This window comes from Serinus canaria, chromosome 2, assembly GCF_022539315.1.
Source record: "Serinus canaria isolate serCan28SL12 chromosome 2, serCan2020, whole genome shotgun sequence".
Lineage (NCBI taxonomy): Eukaryota > Metazoa > Chordata > Aves > Passeriformes > Fringillidae > Serinus > Serinus canaria.
Window position 1 is genome coordinate 54,183,182 of NC_066315.1, and position 24,714 is coordinate 54,207,895.

The window sequence follows — 24,714 nt, forward strand, 5'->3', positions numbered from 1 at the left end:
CTCCTTGTTACTGTAATGTTACAAATAGCACGAAGATTGAAGATCCTTGAATTATGAGAAACATGTTTAGATTATTCATTTGTTGCCAAATTTGCCCAAAGGATTTCTATTTTATCCCTGCAGTCCCTCGATGGTAATGTTTCCTTCACTTTCCCATCCTGGTATTATATATGTTTTTCATCTGCTTCAGAATTAGACAGACCAGAAGTGATACCTTTGCCAATTCATCTTCACTTAGATTTTCTTCATTCGGCCTGTCAGAGACTACTGCAAAAGGGAGACAAAGCTGGAACATGACAAATAGGCACTGTGATTGTTTTCAACATGCCACAAAAAAGTAGGACAAAATATCTTAATGTTTTCCCCTTTTCCCTCATCCTTCATTCAGCAGAGTTTTGCTGTCATTTATAAAGGTCACTGGCCTATGAAGCAACTAAAAAGGCAAAGAACTTTTTCTTCCTTTCCAAGTAGGTATTCAAGCTGCAACAATAACATAAACCCTTTATTAAATGCTGGGTGTCTGCAGCAACAGCTAGTCACTATCTGCTAAATAAAAGATTTTAGGAAATGCCTCATTTTATTTATGCCTGCTGAAAAAACACCTGTGCTAAAACGAGGTAAAATGATACTTTAGCGTAGGCATTTGAAACTGATGACAGCTCTGACAGTTTCTATTGCAACAATCACAGAATATTTTGAATTGGGGTCATTCAACACTGTGCAGAGGGCCAAGAAAAATCAATAAATTCCTGTGTCTCATGCTGTACCTCTTGTATATGCATTTTGCATGTGTGGCTGATCAGCACACTCTTCCTCTCCACAAAAAAAAAATCACTGTTTCTTCATAGAGCTCTTGATAGCTTATGAATCTCTGTTCTAAAAGGTAAAATATTTTCAGTTGAGAACGCTGTGCTAGTCACTTACAGTAGGTCTATTTACCTAACTTAGACCTCCATCACAGTGACTGGATAGGAGGCTTTAAGGAAAACAATCTTCTGTCATACATTGCTTTTCCCCTCCATCAAAATTCCTGATGGAAAAGTAATCAAGGCCCTATAGAATACATAACCATGAAGCAACCAAAATACAGTTGCCATGATGTGTTAGAAAAGTTTTTTCCCATTGAAATATTTCAACTTCCAATCAAAATATTTCACCTTTAGAATTTCTCCACTTTTCCTTCCTTATGAAAAATGACTAAGAAAAGAAAATTGAAAAAAATTTAATATTTAGACTTGTGCTTGCCAATGGCTGATAATCTTGTCGCTGTGCTATCAATATACCAAAAAAGCACATTCTTAACCCTAGGTGTTTAAGTGGCTAAGTTGTCCTGATAACTCAGTGAAACTGTTCAAGTGCTTAAAGCTAAACATCCATTTAGTGAGTACAGTACCTTGTGTCCACTTGAGAGAATGAACAGACAGAGTATTTGCAGATTTTTTTCAAAAAGTGCTTTTCTGTTCATTATAATTTCTAGTCTTTAAGGTTAAAAAATATGGTGAGGTTTGAGTTGATCCTATTGATTTACTTTCTGGTGGGAAAGGTTATGGGGCAATGAATCATTTCACAGACTTGTGAGGCAGGAATTCAGGACAACAATCTATGGGAAAGTAGAATCCAAGAAAAAGGACAAGTAAACCTCCTGAAAAAAGTAGGCCCACACATGACACCTGTACTTCCCAAATATGAGTGTAAGGTGTTTGTCTTAGTAGTTTGCGAAAGCTGCTCATTGTCTTTGGCAGATTCAGGATACAGTGAAAAATTTGAGTCCTTATAATCCTGTGAAGAAAGTCTGCCAACTTAGAACTCAAGCTATAATTCTCTGATGATAAGGTATAACTAGTTAAATATTAACAGCAATTCCTGTTCTCCTCACGTATTCTCCCCCTGGAAAAAAACCCTCCAAAACAAGACCCTTACCAACTGCCTCAGATTTTCTCACTAAAAATTTTCGACCTCTTTCTCTTCAGAAACCCTACAGGCTTTATTATGTTTGTGCCACAAAGGCAGCTCAATCATGGCGTTTTTTGTTGTTAGTTTCTTTTTGGTTTGGTTTTTTTTGCTGTTTTTTTTTTTCTTCTTTTTTTCTATGACAGATAAAGGAGTCCAGCTCACAGGCAGACATAGCAGGAGATAGTTACCCCAAAGACTAACACAGGATTTTGGTTACTGAGTGTAGCATGTGCCAGTAGGAGAAGCCTCAATGTTAGGAAGATGGTGTGTATCCCATGTTGCAGGCTCTGTAAGACTTGCACACATGGCCTCACCTGCAGGGAAGAAAGCTGATCTTGAGTCGTCTCAGTCCATCTACATCATCCCTCAACCAAAGGCTCAGAGAAAAATGTCTTTATCCATATGAGCATTTATACACATGCTTAACTAGAGGGTTAAAGTCTGCTCAGACAGCTCTGCAGGAGTGGTGAAATGAGCACTTCTTTTATGAAACACTTTTTCTAGCCTTCTTATAAAGCAGGGTACTCTTTGTTATTGAAATGGATTACTTCCACCTCATTTTTATTGCAGTAAATTCTAACAATTTTTGAGACACCAAGATCAGGTCTGCCTCAACCTCTCAGATGATCTCCAAATTTCTAGTGTTTTAGGACTTTACACTATGAAGATAAACTGATGTATTTTCAACAAAGACATCTTGGTTCAAATTTTAACAACATATTTTGAACACTAAAATAGCTTGGTGAACTTTAAAACAACACGAGCACAGGCAGAGCAGGCTATGCTAGCTGGGTTTGATATCCTCACACCTCACCTGAATTTATCTAGAAGAGACTGGCAGAAAACTATGAGTCTGAATGCATCTGGCACACATCATCACTCATGACAATACAGGCAAAGGTGCAGCACAGGACAATTTAAGGCAATTTAAACCAGTGATGCTTGAGATTATCGGAGGATCTTAACCTGTCCAGCTCCATGGGTGATATACAGCAAGTGGGATATAACATTTGCAGTGTAATTGGAAGGGTCTTATTTTTTTTTCTGGTCCCTTTCTTCAAGTAATGACAGAATGGAAGATGCACCTCCTGATAGCAATAGGTGTAAAGCCAGTATAGATGGTTGCTGTTATCACTGTTGAATGGACACTGCTGAATTTGCATTAAAACAATATTCCAGAAATCAATTTATTTTAGTGTTCTTCTAGTCATTAACACCACTTGTAGTGTAAAAGGCAAGAACAGAAATAAGGTCCAGTCCTTGACTTCTGCATTTCAGTTGAGAACAGCAGTATGTCAGTGCCATGAGAAAAGTGTTGTTGAAGTGACACTGATTAAAAATTCAGAAAAAGGCATTTTAGGGGAAAAATTAATTGTTACTTTGTTTTAAGCATGTTCTCCCCCATCAACTGACATCTGAATGTGAACTCACACTGGGGAAATGTTGATCCACTATATAGCTTAACCCTTAAATATATAGAGAGACTAAAATCACATAGGGACCATTGGGGTCTCACTAATGGATGTTTTTCTTCATTGGTTCTTGTAACAGCTTGAGAAAAAAGCATGAGCTAATTGAATGGTAGTTCATGGAAGTACATTTCTATTTGCAGACAGGAACCTTGAGTTTATGTCTCATGTAGGTGCCTCTCATTGGAGAGGCAGAGAGTTTAGTAAACTCTCTAGTTTAGAGTTTAGTTTCAGGTGCTAAAACTGCCTTGCAAATTTCACTCAGAGTGGTTCAGGCCCTGACCCTCAAAGGTCTGACAGAATGAGAAGTCTCTGTAGGCATGAAATGAGTGAAACTTGTGCCAAGCACAAATCCATGGACCTTACTGCAGTGTCAGTTGGAACTCCATTACCTTGGATCCTACATGACTCGCTACATACCTTTTAAGAACTAATAACAAAAGAAAGAAATTGAACTTTTTTTCTTTTAGAGCATTAAGGAACCCTCTATAGGACTACCTTCCTCTAATACAGCTTCTTTCCTGCAGTTGCCATCATTGGAATCAAAGATAATAGAAAAAGAGAAGGAATGAGATTAGCCCTCCATAACTTTATTATTACTTTGTGATTATTTTTTTTTATAGAGTACAGTTTTCAGTAAACTTTTTGTCAAGCCTTTTCCAGTGAAAAATAGTCAGCACACAAGTTAGGTTTAGCTGCAATGACTCTAGTTTCCTTGAAGTATCATAATTCTTGTTATAAATATTTTTCCTTGTGAAAGGAAAGTGTAATTATTTTGCTAATATGCATGAAAATAGCATTTGAGGAACAGAAACAATATGGTACTGTTTGACTTGGAATTTACTCCCCAGCTGTTAATAACCTGCCTATGTCTCTGGTGGAATTGCGAGCATGTTATTCCTGTGCTTACAACAAATAGCAACTGTTTCTGAAACTAGGAGCTGGGCCAAAGGGAAAAAAGGAAGCTCAAAACACATAAACAAACCCCTTAAAGTCCATATTGTGTATTTAAATTAGTTCCCTAGAGCAGAAAGTAGTAAACAATCTCATGTGCATCTTGTTGCATTGTTTCAAGCTCTATTTATTTTTAGAGAAAAAAAATGTTTATGACAGCCTTTTTGAAATTACATTTGGAATTACATATACCCTCTATTGTCAAATAAATATTACCAGTGATTAGTAATATTATATTTCCATCAACTTTTTCCCAAATCACATGCACATGAGGGACCAAAAGTATCTTACTTTGAAAGAGAAAGTGACATTGTCCCAGATTTTCAGTTTATCATAATTGTGAAAAACAGAGCAACTGAATACTGCATGAATAATATCTAATGCCTTGGCAATCTTGACAGCCAGTTTGATATATTTATGTTTTGGGTATGATTTTCTAATGGTAGTGACTGAAGAGTGAAGGTTTGATTTTCAAGAAAGGTATGTACCAGTCAAAATCTGATTTAAACCTACTAATGTGTACTTTTCTGAACTTCCAAGCAAAACAGGAATTAAGGTTCTTAAAATATTTTTTCATTATTAGATTTTACTTTAGGCAAGCAAAAAAAAATTGCTTACTGACAAGGTTATGTAATTGAATCTGTCACGCAGTGTGTCTCCAAGCACTGCTATTGGTCAATTTGACACAAGAAAATTAACTTTGCTGAACTTCCTGAACATTAGCAAACTTAAATGTCTCAAAGAAAAGTGTAGGAAGAAGAATCAGGATATCATCAGTACTTGCTGGCCTTATATTCTTTTCTTTTATTTCTATGAACAGAGGCACTTCATTGGTGTGATCAGTAGTACCAACTGAAGGTAGGAATATGAACTTCCTTAGTAGAACTTGAACTTTTGCTCCAAACTCACATCAAACTCCTGTGTATTGATCTTATGGTATGAGCTGTCTCCCAAGTACAGGAAAGTCCCATCATTTGTCTGAAAAACCACAGATTTATCTCTTAAATAATTAGTTTTACTTCCCCCTGACTGAGTTTGATTTTTCCTATACTTTGCTAAAATGACACATCCTCAGCGCTAATGAAGTACATACATATATTGTGCTAGATAATTTTTCTGATTCTGAAAACATGTGACAGTCCTTCAAGTGCCCTGATGGTTGATATATTGGTCAAATAAATCTTCCAGATGGGTAATAATACAGTGCACTCCATAATTCCATAACGTTCTTTTACATGTCATGTTATTTACCCACACTTTGCAATTGCAATGCTTGCTGGAAAAAAATAAGTACTGCTGGAAAAAAAACTGTACTGTCTGAGTGCCTCTTGAATCATCAGCATGATTCCTAAATGGGAGACAGTAGAACTCCTGTTTGGAGGTGCTAAGAGAAGGTAAGGAGGGAAACTATTTGAAGTAGTCCAGATCTCTGGATGAATTAAATCCCATGCACAGATCCAGGACACAGATTGTGCACGAACCATGTCCTGATAAAACATTATTTTGATAATTGAAGTAGATCTCAAGTGATGAATGGTTTGCACTGACTGTAGAGCAGTGGGGAAAGTCAGGTGTGCTATTTACCTGTGGGCCAACTCAAGGACAGGGCTGTGCCCCCACAGAAGTCTTGTAGAGGAACTCTGATCCTATTGTACTTCTGATTTTTAAATTTGGAGACAGAGAGGAAGTAAAGAAGACTTGGTTTCATGCCACAGGGAATAAAACCCCTTCACCTCACCATTGCTTTGGGAAATTATTGTCTGTATGCTCCTCTGTTTCTGAGTGTGAATTGGAAGATATACGTGTACTACTCTTGAGGTTAGCCCTCCCAAAAAAGGGACAGGGTATGAACTTATCTGCCCTTACTGGGACAAGTGTAAGAAATGTATGAAAGCAATGGAAATTCACTGCATTTTTTCAAAGCATCTACTTTTTGTGTTGCATTGGTGTAAGAGAATTTAAAAACGAAGCAAAATTATTAGAATTGTAAGATGGAACTGAAAATATGTCAAGGAGTAGGAATAAAATTTCTTCCTAGTAGGAGTAGGAGATACCAGTAAAGTCAGAATTTAGGGTTTATAAGAATAATGTATTTAACTTTTCAAGTATATATTTTCTGCATTGTGAAATATTTTTGTAATTATTATTTAAATATTTTCAAGGAGTCATAGAACAGTTGAAGTTGGAAGTGATCTCTGAAGCATATCTAGTCTAATTCTCCCTTTGATCAGAGAAGTCAGCTAGGGCATGCCCAGGACATTGTCTAGTTAAGTTTTGAGTATCTCCAAGGATAAGGATATTACCACAAACTGTCTGACAAGCCTATGCCAGCATCTGAATTGTGTTCATGAACCTCAGCTGAAAATGAACAGGAATAGAAACAAAGAAAACGAAAATTACTTCCATTTCCAATGTCTCATCTGAGCAAAGTGAGATAAAAATAATTAGCAACTGCATAACTATATTTTAATAGCTCTTCTGTTTTAAAAAAATTTCAGGTGATGTCAGTAGAAAGAGAAAAACAATCCATTTTTTTTGGCTTCCTTTAGTGTATGCAATGAAAGCCTGCTCTTACTCTGTAAATTTGTTGTCAGTTCTTATTGAAGATTCTGACCTTGCTGGCAGAACCCCCAGAATCTTTCCACTGATTTCAGTGGGTTTTATGCTAAAACAGATTTCAAATCTTTTAAACAGGCATGAATTTGTCTTGCTTATATTTAACTGATATTATGCAATTATGGGAAAACAGTTTTAATATTTAAATTAGTCAAATGCTTAATTATGAAAGTGCTGAAAGAAGAATGCTCAGCTTCATTGCACTTCAATGGCTTGCAAATTGGCAAGTGGTTGTAAATTAACTCCTGGATTCCTAAGGTTAATCAAATCAGAATTAATGATGTCTTTGAAATCCACAGATTAAAGGTATAAAAGTGTGCATGGAGTAAAATCATAGTAATAGTTGGTAATTTCTATTTTTTTTTTCTCTTCTGGTGTCTATTCTTTTCCCATTGACATCCAAAAAGAACTGAAGTGCAGTATTTCTGGGAAGTATGTCTTCAAGTGATGCTAAAGGCCTGATCTCCAAAAAGAAATCCCTGATAAGGTCTTCACTTGTTTTCTCTGACCTTTTATTGCAAAGGACTTTCACATTCCTCTCTAAGTCTTATTTTGCAGCCTTCCCATCTTTGAAAAGTATCAACAGGTAGACAGATGACACGATTCAAGTAAAGAGATTGGTAAATATCTTGTCTCTATTCGAAGACAACAGTATTTTAAGGAACAGCACCTGAAAAGAGGGGAGTCATATGTCTAAAGAGTTTATATTTTCTATTTTTTATCAAAGTGAACATGAAAGAGTCTGAGGAAACAGGAAAATCCTGTGCAGATCTAAGGCATAAATTCAAACCTTTCTCTGAATGTCATATGCAGCTGACTCAGCCTCAATATTGGTAAGAAAGGTTTGGGAGGCAACTATCATATGGACGAAATAAAAGCCACTTTCTCCACCTCCATACTCCCTGCTACACAAATCACTTTCTTTTTAATCTGTTAACCAAGAGAGCAAACCACCTCAAAAAAAGGCAATTTGCCTTTTTTATTTGTGGACTGAATTCTTACAAATCAAGTTATCAACTGTCATTTCTTATATTGCGGTACTTCCTAATAATAATAATTTGAATTCAGGAAAATGTTTCCATGCAAATTTGGTTCCATTTAAGCATCATTATTATCCACCAAAACAAAACTTGTTCTCTCAAGTCCAGATCTTTATGGAAACACACAAATGTCAAGGAAATCTTGCTCGCTTCCTTTTTAACTTCAAACATCATAGGTGTTTGCTCTGATTCTATGAAAAACAAGACATTTCCTCATCTTGTCTCTAAACTTCTACAGTGTTTCATTGATGTATACAGGCTCATTTTGTTATAAGCAGGAAGCAATAATTTCTCTGAGGGAGGAAAGATAGGCCTTTAAAGCAAAAGAAAATAGTTATAACTCTTTGCAGATAATAACAGCTTTTCACATGGAAAAAAAAAATGCAAAAAACTATGTGTTGCAACGAATTGTGACTGCTTCCCTCCCAAAAGTCTGAGCTAATGTCTGCCAGTTTTCCATGGTGATTTAAAGGCCCTGTAAAGCCAACTGAAGCTGTGAAGAGTCCAGGCAAGCAGAATACTCCAGCACTCCAGTTAGTGTGTATTTAGTGTTCCAGCACTAATTCCATTTCTATGTTGTTGGATACCATTTTCCCTCCAGCATATGCTCCCTGGCCAAAATGTTCCACAGAGAAATGGGGACAGTACAGACATCTCTGAAGAGTAAAAACTGAAATTTAGCCCACCCCTTTTATAAACTGTATTTAGGCTGCCTGTTCCACTCTCATTCATACAGCATGTCAGCAAATTATGACCCTTAACACACTCTGACGAAAACTCATCAAAGTTATTATTAAATAATGAGTTGATCTGCTGTGTAAAAAAGTTACAAGGTTATAGGCTGGGGTTTGAGCAGATGGAGAGCAGCCTTGGGGAGAAGGACCTGGGGGTGCTGCTGGATGAGAGGCTGGACATGACCCAGCCATGAGCACTCACAGCCCAGAGAGACAAACATGTCCTGGGCTGCCTCCAAAACAGCGTGGCCAGAAGGGTGAGGGAGGGGATTCTGCCCCTCTGCTCCTCTCTGGTGAGACCCCACCTGCAGTGCTGCATCCAGCTCTGGGGTTCCAAGGAAAGACATTGACATGTTGGAACCAGTCCAGAAGAGGCCACCAAGATGGTCAGAGGATGGAGAACATCTCCTGTGAGGAAAGGCTGAGAGAATTGGGATTATGCTCTCTGGAAAAGAGATGGTTAAGGGGTGACCTAATTTCTGCCTTCCAGTACCTGAAGAGAACCTGCAAGAAAGAGAGAGAGAGAGATTTTAGAAGGATATGTAGTAACAGAATAAGGAGCAATGGATCAAAATGAAAAAAGATTAAATTTAGATTAGATATTGCAGAAAAAAATTATTTACTATGAGAGCAGTGAGACTCTGAAACAATTTGCCCAGGGAAGTTGTGGGTTCCTCATCCCTGGGGTTGTTCAAGACCAGGCTGGATGGGATTCTAAGCAACCTGATTTAGTTAAAGCTAGCTGTGGCCACATGGGGGAAATAGATTATCCTTAAGGTTCCTTCCAACCCAAACTAATCTCTGATTCTCTGATGTGATCCCAGCCTTGGATAGACTGGCTAAACAGTAACACTCTGGGTCCCAATATTCAGTACCTGGGATGTGTGCATATATTATGTGATTGGCCGTACCTGAAAGTTATCAAGACCTTAAGGCTTTATTTCATACCCTCTTTGTACCAGTGACAAAGCAATAGAGATCCAGCCTCACACTTCCAGCTGTCTCAAGTGTTTTTAGAAAAACAAGCAGGGGCATAAAGTTTAGAGTGATTACCTTCTGCTGGGATTTAGCCATATGCACAAAATAAGTAAATAAAATGGTCCAGTTTAAATGTAGAAATTCACAAAAGGAAAAAAAAATTCCCTCACAGTACCCTTCAACACTACTCTTATTGCTATTCATAGCCATGAGCAAGAGTTTGTTAGGCTCTCCCTAGGTAGTCTTTTATGTGCTTTGTAACTGCATGTCCTAGCTCAGAAGCATGAGCACTCTACTGCTCAGTAGCCCTTCATGTATTGCAGTCTTGTGACTGCTCAGACGAGACACACCTCTGATCAAAATTTGGCTGCAAAGGTGCTTTCTCTGTAGCAGCATGAGATAAATTTAACACTGACTAAAAAGGTATTTTCAGTAGGCTTGAAACACAGTGAAGAAATAGTCTCCTGATGGGCCTTTGGCCAGAAAACTTTGGCAGTGAGTTTTTCTGGTGTTCAGGGAAAGACATTTATCCCAAGATGACACACATTTCCTTCTCTCTCTCTCTTTTGCTTTATTACATTTAAATAGAGATGAATTGGGAAAACATTTGTCTTTTGTATACTGCAGGAATATTAAGAAGCCTGTGCCTCTTAGCAGCTTTCTTAATCATGCTTAGTTTACTGTCATGCAACATTTTTGTGGAGAAAATTTCACAGCACACAGTAATACAGCATCTGTATTCCTCATTATGAGCAAGAGCATGTAAGCTGTTTTCTTTTGCCTCCCTTTCTCCCTTCAGATTTTTCAGACGTGGTTACAACAGAATAACTGAAACGTAAATTGCTGGTTAAAAGCCCGGTGAGAAGGGAAGAAAAGCCATGGGAGGTACAGAATTCTGCTTGGGTTGTGCCAAACAATTAATTATTGCATGGTTGTTTGCCATTTTTCAGGCACCTGAAGGTTGGCATGACTTCTTAGAAACATAGAATAGTCCAGGTTGAAAGGGACCTTGGGAGTGGATCCAGCTCAGCCTCCTGCTCAAAGCAAGGCTACACTTCACCAAACCCTGTTTGATAAGAGTTCTTTCAGTAGAGTCCTGAAAGCCCCTGCTGGCACCACTCATTTTCTTAGTGCAAATCCATGCCTCAAATGTGACCCAAATTCCTTTGTCACTTCAGCTACCATGGTGGAACAAACTAATCTTTGTAAAAATCTATGTTTTGCTCCATTTCTCTGCTAAAAGGCAGGCCTCTTTCTGGAGATAGGCACTGGGGGAAAAAGGGTTTTTTTTTTTTTTTTTAAAGTTAACAAGTTAGAAGAAAGCCTTCCAAGCAGAGAAGCCTACCAGGACTTCTGCTGTGGAATTTTCAGTGACTCTCTTCCTCTCGCTGTACAACATTCTGCTGTAGCAGTATGCTTTTTATATGATCTGGGTCCTTATGAAACACTCTGAGGTGAAGTGACTGTATGAGAGAGTATCTGCTTGGAATGGCTGATCAAGTTTCTAGCTGTAGTAATGAAACAACAATTGCCATTGTCTTTCCTGAGCTTTTCTTGGACCTATTATTTATCCTAGACAAGAGTCTCGCTGGCATAACACAAGAGACAATGTGGCTCTTTCAGATATGTCAAAAAGGCTTAGACCAGAAGGCTTTTTTTGAGGAATTAATTATCCCTGTCTAGGTGCTTGTGTAGGATCAAACACATCTCATCCCTGGGATGAGGTGTTGAGTACTACTGAAGTGCCAACAGCAAATAAAAAGGTTAAACTTATCACTGTGCGGAGATTGCTGCTAGTAAACATCATGACTCTTGCTGACTGTACTCTGTGTGTCCATTGTGTGGAAACACATGGTAATCCATGGTTGTGTACTGTCAAGGAGCTGCAGGCTTTTCCATCACCAAGTTATACAATAGAAACGTTTGAGCTGCTGCACTTCCACCCAGCTGAACCTGCCAAGCAACCTTTCCATGACCTCTCTCCTCCCAGGGAAAAGCAAGGTTAGTGTGTCACTGAATGCACTGCTGACAGCAACAACTGTTGCTCCTTCTAAATAGCCCAAGCCAGATGTGAACTATTAGACAGCATTTGGGATTCAGATTCAAAAAGCTTTTGAGCTTCTTTTCATGCTGAAGGCAGAAATTGAAGATATTAATTGCACTGCTTATAGCTTCAGCCTCTTCATCTGAATGAGATGTTTTGTGATTTCCATAAACCCCAGGAGTATGATGCTTGAAGCTGAAATATATTTCCTGACAGATTGACAAATAGGGCAGATTTTTTTTCTTATTATAGCTATTGGAATTGAAAACACTACCACACAGAGATGCCAAAAAAAGACTCCTTTTATACATAAGGGTATTGTTTCCAGAAATGCTTTGAAAGATTTTCTCCATTAATATTCCTCCTTTTTGTCCTAGGCAGGGAAGTTGTTTTTTTAACTGATTATACATTGCATAAAACCCAGTGTAAGACTTGAAACCACTGAGGATAGTTTGCATAATGAAAAAGGCTTCATTCTACCATTGTTCAATTCTGTGATAAATCAGAAGTAATTTTGCTACAGTCATGGTGTCTGAAGGGTGCAAGAGAAATCAGGATTGCAGCCAGGTATTTTTTTCAAAGAAGCATTCTGGGAGATACTGACATTACTGTATTTTGGTTGCACACAAATGATTAATGGTAGAATCATATGCCATCTGTTCATGCTAATTATATGAAATGTTTGTAATAAAACCTAAAACTCAGTGTGTTTGTTAAACTCCTAAAATTCAGACCATTACTGTGGAAGATTTATTAAGGCCCATGAATTTTATACCAGAAATTGGGATCCTGCCATGAAAGAATCTGAAACAAGATGATGCACTGTTTGTTGGATCAAAGGAGTTTTAATGTGAGAAGCATTCTTGGTTTTGTGGACTAATCTTGGTTTTAAGCTCTGAGTATGAGTCAATTTTAGGTTGAAATTCAGATAAGACAAAGCAGGGGTGAACTTTTGCAGAAAAGAAGTAAAAAAAAAAAAAAAAAAAAACCAACAAAAAAAGGGAGAATTCTGGTAAAATCTCTTGATGACTTGCAGTGCATTATCAGTAGCTTTCCTCAAAGCCGTGTGTGCATGTGTATGCCAGTGCATAGGAGTGTGACATCCTAAATCAGCACAGAAGATGAAAGCTGTCAGCTGTCCCTTACCCTTTTCCTGAAATGGCACCTGACAATGAATCTTTCTTCCCAGAGGTGCCGCCCTTTTCTCCTATTATTGCAATAGAGAAAGACAGTCAGTCCCTGCTATCCAGAAGGAGGGGAGGTTCCCAGCGCACAGTACCATGCAACAAAAGGCTCTCCTAAATATGAGTGTGAATTTACCAGGAAGAGGAGGACTGGGTTCAGGTAACATAATACCTGAATTTTGAAAAGCACTGCTTCCTATTTAAATTAGGTTGATGTCCCTTTCAGAGTAATTTCAAGGATATATAGGTGCTTAAGGACAGCCTTGGTCTTAACCTCTTTTGGAGGGCATGGGTAGAGGATCCTGCTCACAGTGTAGCCTCATCTCAGTGTCTTGCTGCTGTTCCATTTTTTTCAGCAATGGGCTGTGTTAAATCTCAGCTACAAAAAAAAGAGGAATGGATGGAAACAGAAAATGCAGTGCTGGTATTCTGCTCAGCTGCAGATGGGTGTAAGGGAAAGCAAGTGTTACTGTCATATATGAGATATAACAGACATACTCAAGTATTTTCCTCCTGCACATTTCATTCCTTTATTGGAAAGAGGATAAAAGTCCTATAACTTTTGCTAGCTAATGAAGAAAAGTACTTGGGAGCTGCACTAATTGAATGAATAAGAAGGGCTGTACACCAAAGATCAGAAGCTGGGGTTTTATTCACATCTCTGTTATTTGCCTTTTAGTCTTTTCCACCTTCACAGTGGAGATGATAATGCTTAGATGCCAACAGAAAATATTTTGTTACCTACAGCTGAAAAGCACTACATAAGTCTAAATATTATTTCAGTCTCTCCTTCCCACCCACTCAGTAAGTAAAATATGTGAGAGTTATGGAAAGTGATGTGATAATTATTACACAGAAGCTGAGCTTTGAAGTTGAAAGCATGTTATAGCTCATTATATATAATACCTCTCAGACACTGTGCCAATGAGCTTGGTATAAAAACTCAATAGAACAAATATTTAGCAGACTAAAATGGCCACAGATAGAGCAGTACAGTTGCAGCTTTCTTGAATGAACAACATGAGTTAATGTCACGAGCTACTTGGGGTGCAAAGCTTCTCATCACACTTCAAGCTCTGATTGCAACCTAATAAAGGATGCTCCACTCTCCAGAGCTCTGGACAATGGAATTTATTTCACATATGTGGAACTTACAGACAAAATGAGGTGTATAAGGATGCTGGGTCTTCTCACTGCTGAGTTACCAGGAGGGCAAATAGTTAAACATCGCTTCCTTTTTTTTTTCAGGCTTTAAAACTAATTTCTAATTTGCTTTTTTTTTTTTTTTTTTTTTTTTTTAGTTGCTTTATAATGCAATTAGAGAGCTCCTGGAAGCACTAATTGGATCATAAAGTGCCTTCTTCATGTTCCAGCTGAGGAGAGAGGAAAAAAGGATCACTTCACGTCCTCTTTGCACCTGCTAAGATGTTTGTGAAACACCTTACAATTAAATTATAAGCACCTAGAGGAGACTTTAAATTGCATACTAGAGAGCTAGAACCTTGACACAGACAGCAGAATTCACAAACTGAAAGCTTACAAAAGCCTCATATCCACCTTCTGGTACTTTTCTACCTCCTGAGGTGGAAAGAGACCTTTGTTTTTCTATTGCCTTGAGTTCTTAATATACCCTCTCAAAACAATGGTCTGAGTATATCCTGAGCTAACAGCAATTTCTTGCTGAGTGTACAATATGTCTTTTCAATACTCTGGCCCAGGAAGGAACCTGGAAGCAGGCATAACATGGATGGTTCTTATAATCTCTAACAGCTCCTGGGTAGTCATCTCTGAAATGAAACTGCCCAGTGGATGTGATGTAGTGGAGACTGTGGAGCTTTTATCCTCTATGGAGGCTGGCAAGGGGAAAAGAGAAAATTATGGTGTTAAATCTGGAAAGTGTATGAGAACAGTGCAGGTTGCAGTAACCCTGGAGAAGTGTGATGGAGAGGAGCCAGGGGCAGAGGCAATCAGAATCACTTGGGACTGCCATGCCACACAGATGTATTCAGCCTACCATAGTGCAGGTATCAGTTCCTCTCTCATGCTTCACAGTCTGCACAGAAGTTTCATACCAGCAGTAGTATGAGAATGGGACTTTGCCTCTGGCAAAGAGGCTTTTGACTCTTCCTGCTTCTCACTGATGTATTAACCAGTACCAAATCTGGATTTATATTTTACAGGCCTCTTTGGAAAAGGGGATGCAGAGACATCTAAAACCAGTGTACTGCTTTGGGGTTTTGGTAGCAGGACTGTAATTCAGAGGATAGGGGATAAAATGTCTTCGGGGACCTAATTCAGTATACAAATGCACCAAACTCTGGCCAATCAAGTAAGATACAATATCCAACTGCCCAAAGGCCTGGAGAGATGTGTCTGACCTACCACTGAGTCAGTCTGGCAGAGATATGCTAACTGCACCTTTTCCTGCATATAGAATTGAACGGGAACTCTTTGATGCCTTGGACTATTCAGATATTTCTCCAAATACAGGATTCTAACAAGCATGTATCTTTGAATTTAGTTCATAGAAATAATTAAGATGCACAAACATAAATAAATTTATGAATTAGAGCTCTATTGAAATCAATGTTCTTTAGGGTCCTAAACACATGTGTGAACCCAGATCTAAGCACCTCTCTTTCTGCTCAGGTGACTTCTCAACTTCTCCTAGAAGGCTGTCAAGAGATTGTTGTTGCTCATGAGATTTTTGTTCCATGAATTTCTCTATGCAATGACAATGCAGAGCTCTCAATTATAAGAGACAAGAATGATGATTTGGTGGGCAGCCTATCTGGACCAGATTTTGAATGTGTGTAGGGTGGATGAAAATCTCTAGCTGAATGCTAGAACACTCTTTCATTTCTGCTCAATAATATTTTTATATTTTGTTGGTTTGGTGGCTTTTTATAGCTTTTCTTCAAACTCATGAAATTTCATGGTTGGTTTTACTCTGTCAGTTTTCAATAGACATTTTCCTCTCTTCTTATTAAGAAATATAAATATACTTTGCCAAGTTTGATTTTGCATATATAACTTTCTGGAAAATTATATTCACACATTGTTTAACCTGGATCATCCTATTTCCCATATCCTGTGTATTTTTTAAAGGTGGTTATTTAATTATGGTTTGTTCATGTTGACTGTTCTTCTAGTTATATCAATTTACAATATATCATTTATTCTCTTTCTCTATAGAGTGTTTTAATAAGAAATTGTATGATTTAATGACAACACAAGTATCTCTTGTTCTACTGAAAGGGGACTACATGTTCTACTCTGCTCATTCTGACATGATAGTAAGTTGCTCCCTATTAATTAACTGGTATGTCCAGGAGTCCACTTAAATCACTGGACCAACAGTGGTGTAAACTTTGAGTCACTTCTACACTGTTATTGGGCAAAAAACCACACTACAAATCTTGATAAAATCAGCTACTCTTTGCAGGCTGACTACACAAACACAAAAATACAGGGGTGGTGGCCCCTTCAAGTTACAGCTAGCTCAGAAGGTACTCGATTACTCTTTTCCTGAGTCAATAGCCAAAGGAAAAGCTGAAGACCACAAGCTGGTCTGTTTCAATCTCATTATACAAAAACCTTTGTCTGCATCTTAAAATTTCAGAATTAAATATTGCTTCTTCTCTATTTCTTCTTATCCGTTTTTCTTACTAAAAGACCCAAAGAAGTTGAAAGCACTTGGGTTGATATTATTCTATCAATCACAATTTAAATCAGTATAAGCTCTTTGGGGCAGAAACCATTTTATAGTTCTCTGCTGGCAGTACACTATGCAGTGGGAATTGAAAGATGAAGATCCTAAGAGCTACTACCAAAAACTGTCATCATGAGCAATCCAGCATTACTTAGGAAGAGCCCTAAGAAGCAATTATCACAGAAATCAGAAGGAAAAAGTGTTTCAAGATTTTGATCCACTTTCATACCTTGTTTCCATGCTTCTGCTTACACAATAAAGATTTTTACCTTTCACATTCAAGAGATTGCAAATGACCTGTGAAATAAAGTGAAGGAAATAATAGAATAAGATACATGGCAAGAGCTATTTAATTTCTCCCTGATGCTGTAATGATGAAACAACAGATATTGGGAAATTATAACCAGCAGGGTATTCAAACAACCCTGGAGCACTGCTGGGAGTAATTTTTGTTTAAGGCTGTTTCAAAAATTTTAGAAAAGCATTTCTAGGAGAAATATTTTAGTGAAAATTTCTTTTGCCCACCCACACTTTCAGCTTGTCAGTCAACACATGTGGGGACGTTAAGGAAGGAAATACTGAGTAGGTTTTCACTTTGTTTTTGCACCGCCTTTATTCAAAAAAAAACCAAAAAAGAACCAAAAAACAACTCAACCAACAAAGAAATGTATATTAAAAGCCACACATGAAACTTTTGACATTTTATTCAACTAACATTTGCTTGTAAGAAGAGAAAAGGAATAAGGGGAAATGTGAGCATGTTAGCGTCTTTAATTCTTTAAATATCATGCAGTGTGACTGGGTGCATGGAAAAAATGTACAAGCAGAAAGTACTCAAGTCTACACTAGCCTTTGATGCTGAGTCAGACTTGAAGACACTTACTGCAGTCCTAACATTCAGAACTAGTAACCATCCTTACCCACTCATCAACATTTCTCAGTGGAAATTAGCAACTATCTCACCTGTCATTAACCAGGTCTGTCTAGTGCAGAAAATTTATGCATGGGCTGCTTTTCCATGTTATAAAATAGAGAAGGCTGCAGCATGAGTGGGGGAGTTCAGGAGAATGCATTTACTCTGGGCCACGACAGTATCATAACCCTTTGCCTTGCATCCTGCCCACCCTGCCCTTTATGTAATTACTTTAGCAAAACCAACAAAAATCAGCATGAAACAATCACTGCTTCCCCCTCTGGCTGTTTCAGCAATGCTTTATAGGGAAATGTTTTCTTTTTGCTTTGCCATTTTTTTTCATGAAGACTGAAAAACATCTGAAGAGTTTGTCCTTTCCTGAAGTTGGAAGGAGTCTCTCTGGTGGATAAAAGGCATTCCTTGTCACTGTATAAATTGCAACTATTGTTTAGCTGAAGTCTATTACGTTGATTTTGGATAATAGAGGGCAAGAAAGCAACTGATGATTAAAGGATCTAGACATGATTAGAAAAAAAAAAATCAATAAATGTATAAACAAAAAGCAGTTTTCAGGCTTTAACCAGGTGATTTATTGCACATTTTGTGCCTCCTTTTACATTAAAGTTGTTAATGTAGTCCTACACAACTTGATTACACTTTATTTTTTTTTTCTGGAGTGCTTTGTACAAGAACAGAAGAAAAAAACCCTTGTATATCATATGAATTGAAACAATTTTGTCTAAAGTAAGAACAAAGAATAGAATTTGATCACAGAAGATGAACACAACATCACAAAACTAAATATCCACCAAATGATTTCTTGCCTGTTTGCTGGGGAGAGGTTTGAAATCAAAATATTAGACTCCCTTGCAAAAATTGCAGAGAATGGTATCAAGTTAAATAGGACTGTGGGCTATAGCCAGCTTTGACTGTATAAGGCTGAAAGGAAAGTATAATTTGCATTTCAGTGGCAGGAAAGCAAAGAATGAACATCTGTTGTCATTAGACACTAGTGACCCATTTACCGTGTGTGCACGTGTCTGTTAAGAGTACTTCCATAATCTGCTCATAGAAGTCAGCTTTTGGGTACCTTTCGTTCATAGTTTTGTGTAGCATAGAAATATCGATCTCATCAGCTCCAGCTTATTAGAATTACATATATTCTTCCACCTGAAAGAAGAGCAACAATGGGTATTTAACTGGATCACTTAAGTCTTTCATATATGTATCTACCTTCAGTCAAAAAATCACAGCTGACATAAACACCCTGGCTTGTTCCAGGATCTTACTTTGTACTGTTTCTTTTGAAGCTCTGTTAAAGACTGAAAGCAGCCAGTGTTATTTCACTAATGTGTAGACTGGTGTCATCATATTAGTGAAAACAATCTTTTCATCATTTTCTGTTGCACACTGTGGAATAAAGCCCATTCCTAGGGGACAAGGAAATGCTCGGCGGAGTTCACAGCAGATTGGGCTTCTTCCTAGATTTGTTACACAACATTCAAAAGTGATGGTGGCTGTGAAAGTCCTCAGTGCTTTCCATTTTCAGAATGTAAAGTCCTTTCTGCCTCAAATTTGATGTGAAGGTCACAGCTCAGGCGTTAACCTTGTGCTGTAACTACTTCTCATAGAGCTTTCTGCACAAGATATTGTGGAACAGGACTGGTTTTTTATGTTGCCTGAAAATTTTATAATTAGATACATAACTTTTTGTACCTAAGATATGCCAGGTTGCTACTTATCTTGCATGTATTACTTCTTGACAGAATTTCTCCTACAGCTAACTGGTTCAAAAAAAGTTTTGAATAATGTGAGAAATCTTCCTCATATGTCTAACCCATATTTAGCATATGACATTTTGTCTCTTTGCCAGGCCTAATTGGGTTCTTTCTTCTTTCCTCGTACTTCATGGCATTGCTACTGATTCACCTTGCCTTCTTTTTCTCTGTTTGGAGCCCAGAGCAGGAATTCCTTTACTATTTAGCAGTAGTACATCAGGGTTGTAGTTAGATATGACTGATAATAGTTGTCTTTTTAATGTCTCTGAGGCTGGACATACAGCTGGAAGGAGAAAATGTTAGCAGTCCAGTTCTCTGAGATCTTCACATCCGCTGCACTGTCCACCATCTGCTGTGAAAGAGAGCTAAAAAACTGGGCGCTAACCTTCTTTTCTACAAATTCAATCAAAATCTTCAAGTCTTTTACTCAAAAAGCTAGAACACAATCCTTCAGTTAAAGATAATGATTTTGTAGTTCAGTGAGATATAAGAAAATGTTATGTAAATTGTACAAGAATAAATATGATTTTTTAGAGGTGGAATAGAAAATGGATTAATACAAATGTTCAAGCATTTTGCATGTAAGACAGATTCCTGAACACACCACACTTGCCTGATCCCCAAAATTGCTAACATTTTAGACTGCTAATAGGGACACCAAAAAAAGAGAAAAAAACCAAGAGATTTGTTCTCTACAGATTGATTTCACAGCTTACCTTTCACTCAAGTATGAATAAGGATGGTGCTTCGAGAAAAATTTGATAGTCATGTAAAAGCAGAGACTTACATTGATTTCCACTTGAAAGAAAAGTTTTATGCTAAAGGAAACTTTGCCAATTAAAAATTAATTAATGAATTATTAGGTTATACAAAACTTCAAGAAAACCAAATACTATAATGGGCTTTCAGTTCAGTTTAATTAACTCCATTTTCTGTTTCAAATAGAATCCATTAGGAAAGTTACTGCCAGTATTCATCGAAAGAATTTTTGTATAGGATCCCAGATTGCTTGGCTTAAACAGTGTCACTCTGCTGACCATGGCAGAACTTCACCAGCATCAATCTGCACAACTGAATGAACATTTAAATACGAGGCACATAAGACTCTTGCAAAGCAGAGGTTAGACTCTGCCTTGCTTTAGACAAACTTCACAGAAAAAGATCTGCCCAGTGTAAGTTAATCTTCAAGTGGAAGAAAGCTATTGCAGTGTAAAGAGGCCTTGTGCACCTAATGTATTCTTAGATAAATTTCAGTGATATATAATGTACCTAGTGATTTCTGTTCATTTTTACAGTGTTTGGAAGTTAGATTACGTGTTGACATAATACCTGGCAAGATGTAAGAAAAACACATGGTTACTGTCATGCTTCACAGAGGGAATTAAATTTGTCTCATCCAAGAAAAGAAGCAATTTTATTTTCTCAGTATTTTGGGAAAGATTTAATTTCATTATTGATTAAAGTGTGAGTTTTTTAATTGACTAAATACAAATGTAATGAAAAACATTGCCTCTATAAATGAATTTTTAAATTCATTTAATTTGAGTGGGAATGACAGTGCTTTTGGTTTTCTGATAGTGTTCCTGATTATCAGCCATGGCATAATTCTAAAAATATACATACCTTCATGTACTGAATGTACACAAAGCTTTAACATGGAAATCAAAGTATTCACTACCTTAGAGGCCATGCATTATACATCCAAGGAAAGAAAGGCAACAACCAAGCATTGCTTTTGCTTACTCATGAAAACTTGGAATATTAGACTATATTTTCATCTGGCAAAACCAAAATTCATGTAGAGTCCTACAGTTAGCACATGCAAATTTGCTGAAAGAGCATCTGGGCAACTGCATGAACTTACATAGGGATGGACAGATGATTTGCTATCATATCTGAATTCAAATTTACAGGCAGGTGGTACACATGAGTGCATCTGTTGTGCTTGAAACTACTGAAGTCCCCAAAGGAGTGAAAACACTATGGGACACAGGTGAAGAATAGCAGTATCGAGTATCTTCTGATAATGATACAGTTCTAATGAAAATTCTCTTTTCTGCTCAAATCTCTGCTTGAGGTCTGTGGCCAAATGTGATCAACACTGTAAAACATACCAACAGGCAGTTCACTTATGAGGACAAGAACCTAAGTAATCAAGATTAACAGGAGAAAGGCAGTACTTATTTCCAATTGTTAGATGATAAAACATAGGCACTGAAGGATTAAATGATTTGCTGTATTGGGTTTAGTGCCAAGGTTTTGGTAGCAGGACACTTACAAAGGCAGCTTCTGTTAAGCTGCCAGAAATTTCCCCTGTCTCAGATGGAGACAGTGCCAGCCAACTCCAAGATAGACCTGCTGCTGGTCGGGGCCAAGCCCATCAGGAGTAGTGATAGTGCCTCAGGATAACATATTTAAGTTGAGTAAAAAGTTACCTCACAGGAGCAGTTGCGGGCAGAGAAGAGAGGAGTGAGAATATGTGAGAGGAGCAGCTCTGCAGACACCAAGGTCAGTGAAGGAGGGCAAGGAGGTGCTTCAGGCACCAGAGCAGGGATTCTCCTGCAGTCCATGGTGCAGACTGTGGTGAAGCAGCTGTGCCCCTCAAGCCCATGGAGGTCCATGGTGGGGCAGAGATCCACCAGCAGATCCACCGGCAGCCTGTGGAACCCACCCTGGAGCAGGTGAATACGCCCAAAGGAGGCTGTGACCCCGTGAGAGACCCACACTGGAGCAGTTCACATGTGAGCTTCTGACCATAGCCCCCGTTTCTCACCTACCTGCACTGCTGCAGGATAATAAGTGGAGAACTGGGAAAAAAATTAGGCCTTGGAGTAAAAGAGAGGTAGGGGGAAGGTGGTTTTATTTCTCATTATCCTTCTCTGATTTGGTTGGTAATAAATTCACCCAAGCTGTGTATGTTTTGTTTGTGATGGTGAATAATGTCTCCCTGGCCCTTATCTCGAGCCAAGAGCCTCTCATTAGGTTTTTTCTTTCCTGTGCAACTGAAGAGGAAAGGGGTAGAGTGACTTAGGTGGGCATCCAGCCAGGGTCAGCCCATCCTGTTTGCTTGTGACCACTCAATGTGGTACAAAGCCATGGAATTGGACCTAGACCACCTGAGCTGTCTTGTGCCTATTGCTTTAAATATTGTATAAGATATACAGCAATATACTCTGATAAAGTTTGCATCTAAAGTTATGAGTGACTCATACTGAAAAACCAGGGATTTTGATTATCATTCAAATTATTCAAGGTCAAGAGTAGTTTTAAAGATACCTCTCCATTAGTATTATACCTCTCAGATTTAAATATTTGCAAGAAAATAAAATCAAAGAAAAAAATCTAATCCATATGTGAGAAGCACTCGTCTAGATGTAATAGCATGCTTAGTACACTTGATATTATGTTAAAAAAATCCCTACAACACAATTTTGCTCTTTGTGAACTTGATAATTGCACTCAAGGTCAAGGAAGAACAAGAGCTGATTTTTTCAATTAACTTATGATGAATCCCTGCTTATTAGAAAACTGGAAAATTATAAAATAGTTTTAATTACTTAACTACCTGCACCCCAAACGATGTTTATGTGGATGTTTCTCATGACAAGAAAGAAACACAGATGTGTTTGCTATCACTTGCAATGCTATGGAACAGCAACATTTTTTAGGTGAAATATTCTGGAGAGAATCTGAATCTCAGGTCAGTGGAGATTTCTTCACAGTCTCTAATAATTTATATTTTCTTATAGGTTTAAATACTAAAAAAAAAAAATGTTTAAAACTTTGAATATCTACCACAGTGCTAATCCAGATCTTGACAGCAAAACCAATTTATTGCATACTGACAGGGTAAGCCACTGCCTTGAAGGACATATATTCTGAAGACTTACTGAGTATAATGATGTGAAGGTGCTGAAGAGATAAAAGGTTTATTTTGAAATTTTTGGTGCATGTGCTGATGTTCTGCTCTCTGTTCTTGCTCCTCAGTGAAACACAGCATTCAGTCCCCAGGTCCAGGAACACAATATGAAAAGATCATTCTAATGGAATAGGGAGTATTTACTGGCCTCTATACCAATCCAAGTTATAACAACACTTGGTCTCCATGTAAGGAAAAACCCCCAAACATAAAAGCACATCTGACCTTTAGTTTATACTCCTTAAAAAAATCCCACAAACCCAAAAATGAACTGACCAAAACACAGTCTCACTAACTACCTACTGCAGAGAGGAAACTAAAATTGATTAATAGAATGCTGAAATGTTTATGTGTGAATACCTCTGCTCTCTGTGACTCCAGCTAATATGAAAAGAACAGAAAAGAAACAGCTCAAGACACTACAATTTTAGGCCAAGTAGTATTTCAGTGAAAAAATTATTGAGAACACATTTCCAGTTTTCCAGAGGTAAGAGGTAGCTTTTCTGACCTATTTGACTGCAAAACCAAACACTGAGGATTTCAGCACCTGGCTGAACTGGTTTCCAGCCTTCAAGACTTTCTGATGTCTATCCAAACACAAGCCATCTCAAATTCTAACATATGAAGGTCAGACCTGGGAAGCCAGCTAACAACAGCTAAGATTGTATTATTGATCATTGCAAATGCAAGCTGCAAGTGATCTCCTTTCTCACATGTGCATATTCTCTCACACACATTTCTGCACAGCATCTGTATTTAGCCCTACCTTGGGGTGGTAGCTTTCTTGACTGAGATTTTAATTTTAAAGATCTTTTTATTTTTGAATATACATTGACTTTGCATTTTTTTTCAATCTTGACATCAGCTGTCAAAATCATGTGCCATTATACAGTAGGTTGATCCATCTCTTAGTCTGGATGCATGGAGGTGTAATAGATAAAGAGGTGAAGACTAAGCAGAGAGCAAGGTGAGAGAGGAGAAAGAATTCTGGAAGGTATTTTTACCTGAAGTAAGTCAAGGATGTAAAAAAAGATATAGTTATAATGCAGAATCTTTTTTTTTTTTTTTTAAGAACGGCTGATAAATAAAATAAATCCTATAAAGACAGAGGAGAATGAAACATTAGTGATAAGAATAAGCAAAGTAATTTCTAGAGTCACATGGTTAAAGTTAATGCAACTAAAATTAATAGTTAGCAATAGTTTTTGCCCTCTCTCCTAAAAAATAATGCAATTTGGACCAGACTGATCAAATATTTAATAATAAATGATTTTGCAGGTTTGGGCAACTGATCTTACACCTCTGATTGTTGTCTGGGTTGTTGTCACAAAGAGCCATAGTCATCAATGAGAGGCCACAAGAGAAAAAAATGCTTTCCTGGGAAGCACCTTTACAATCTAAGATAGCTGTCAGTGATAAA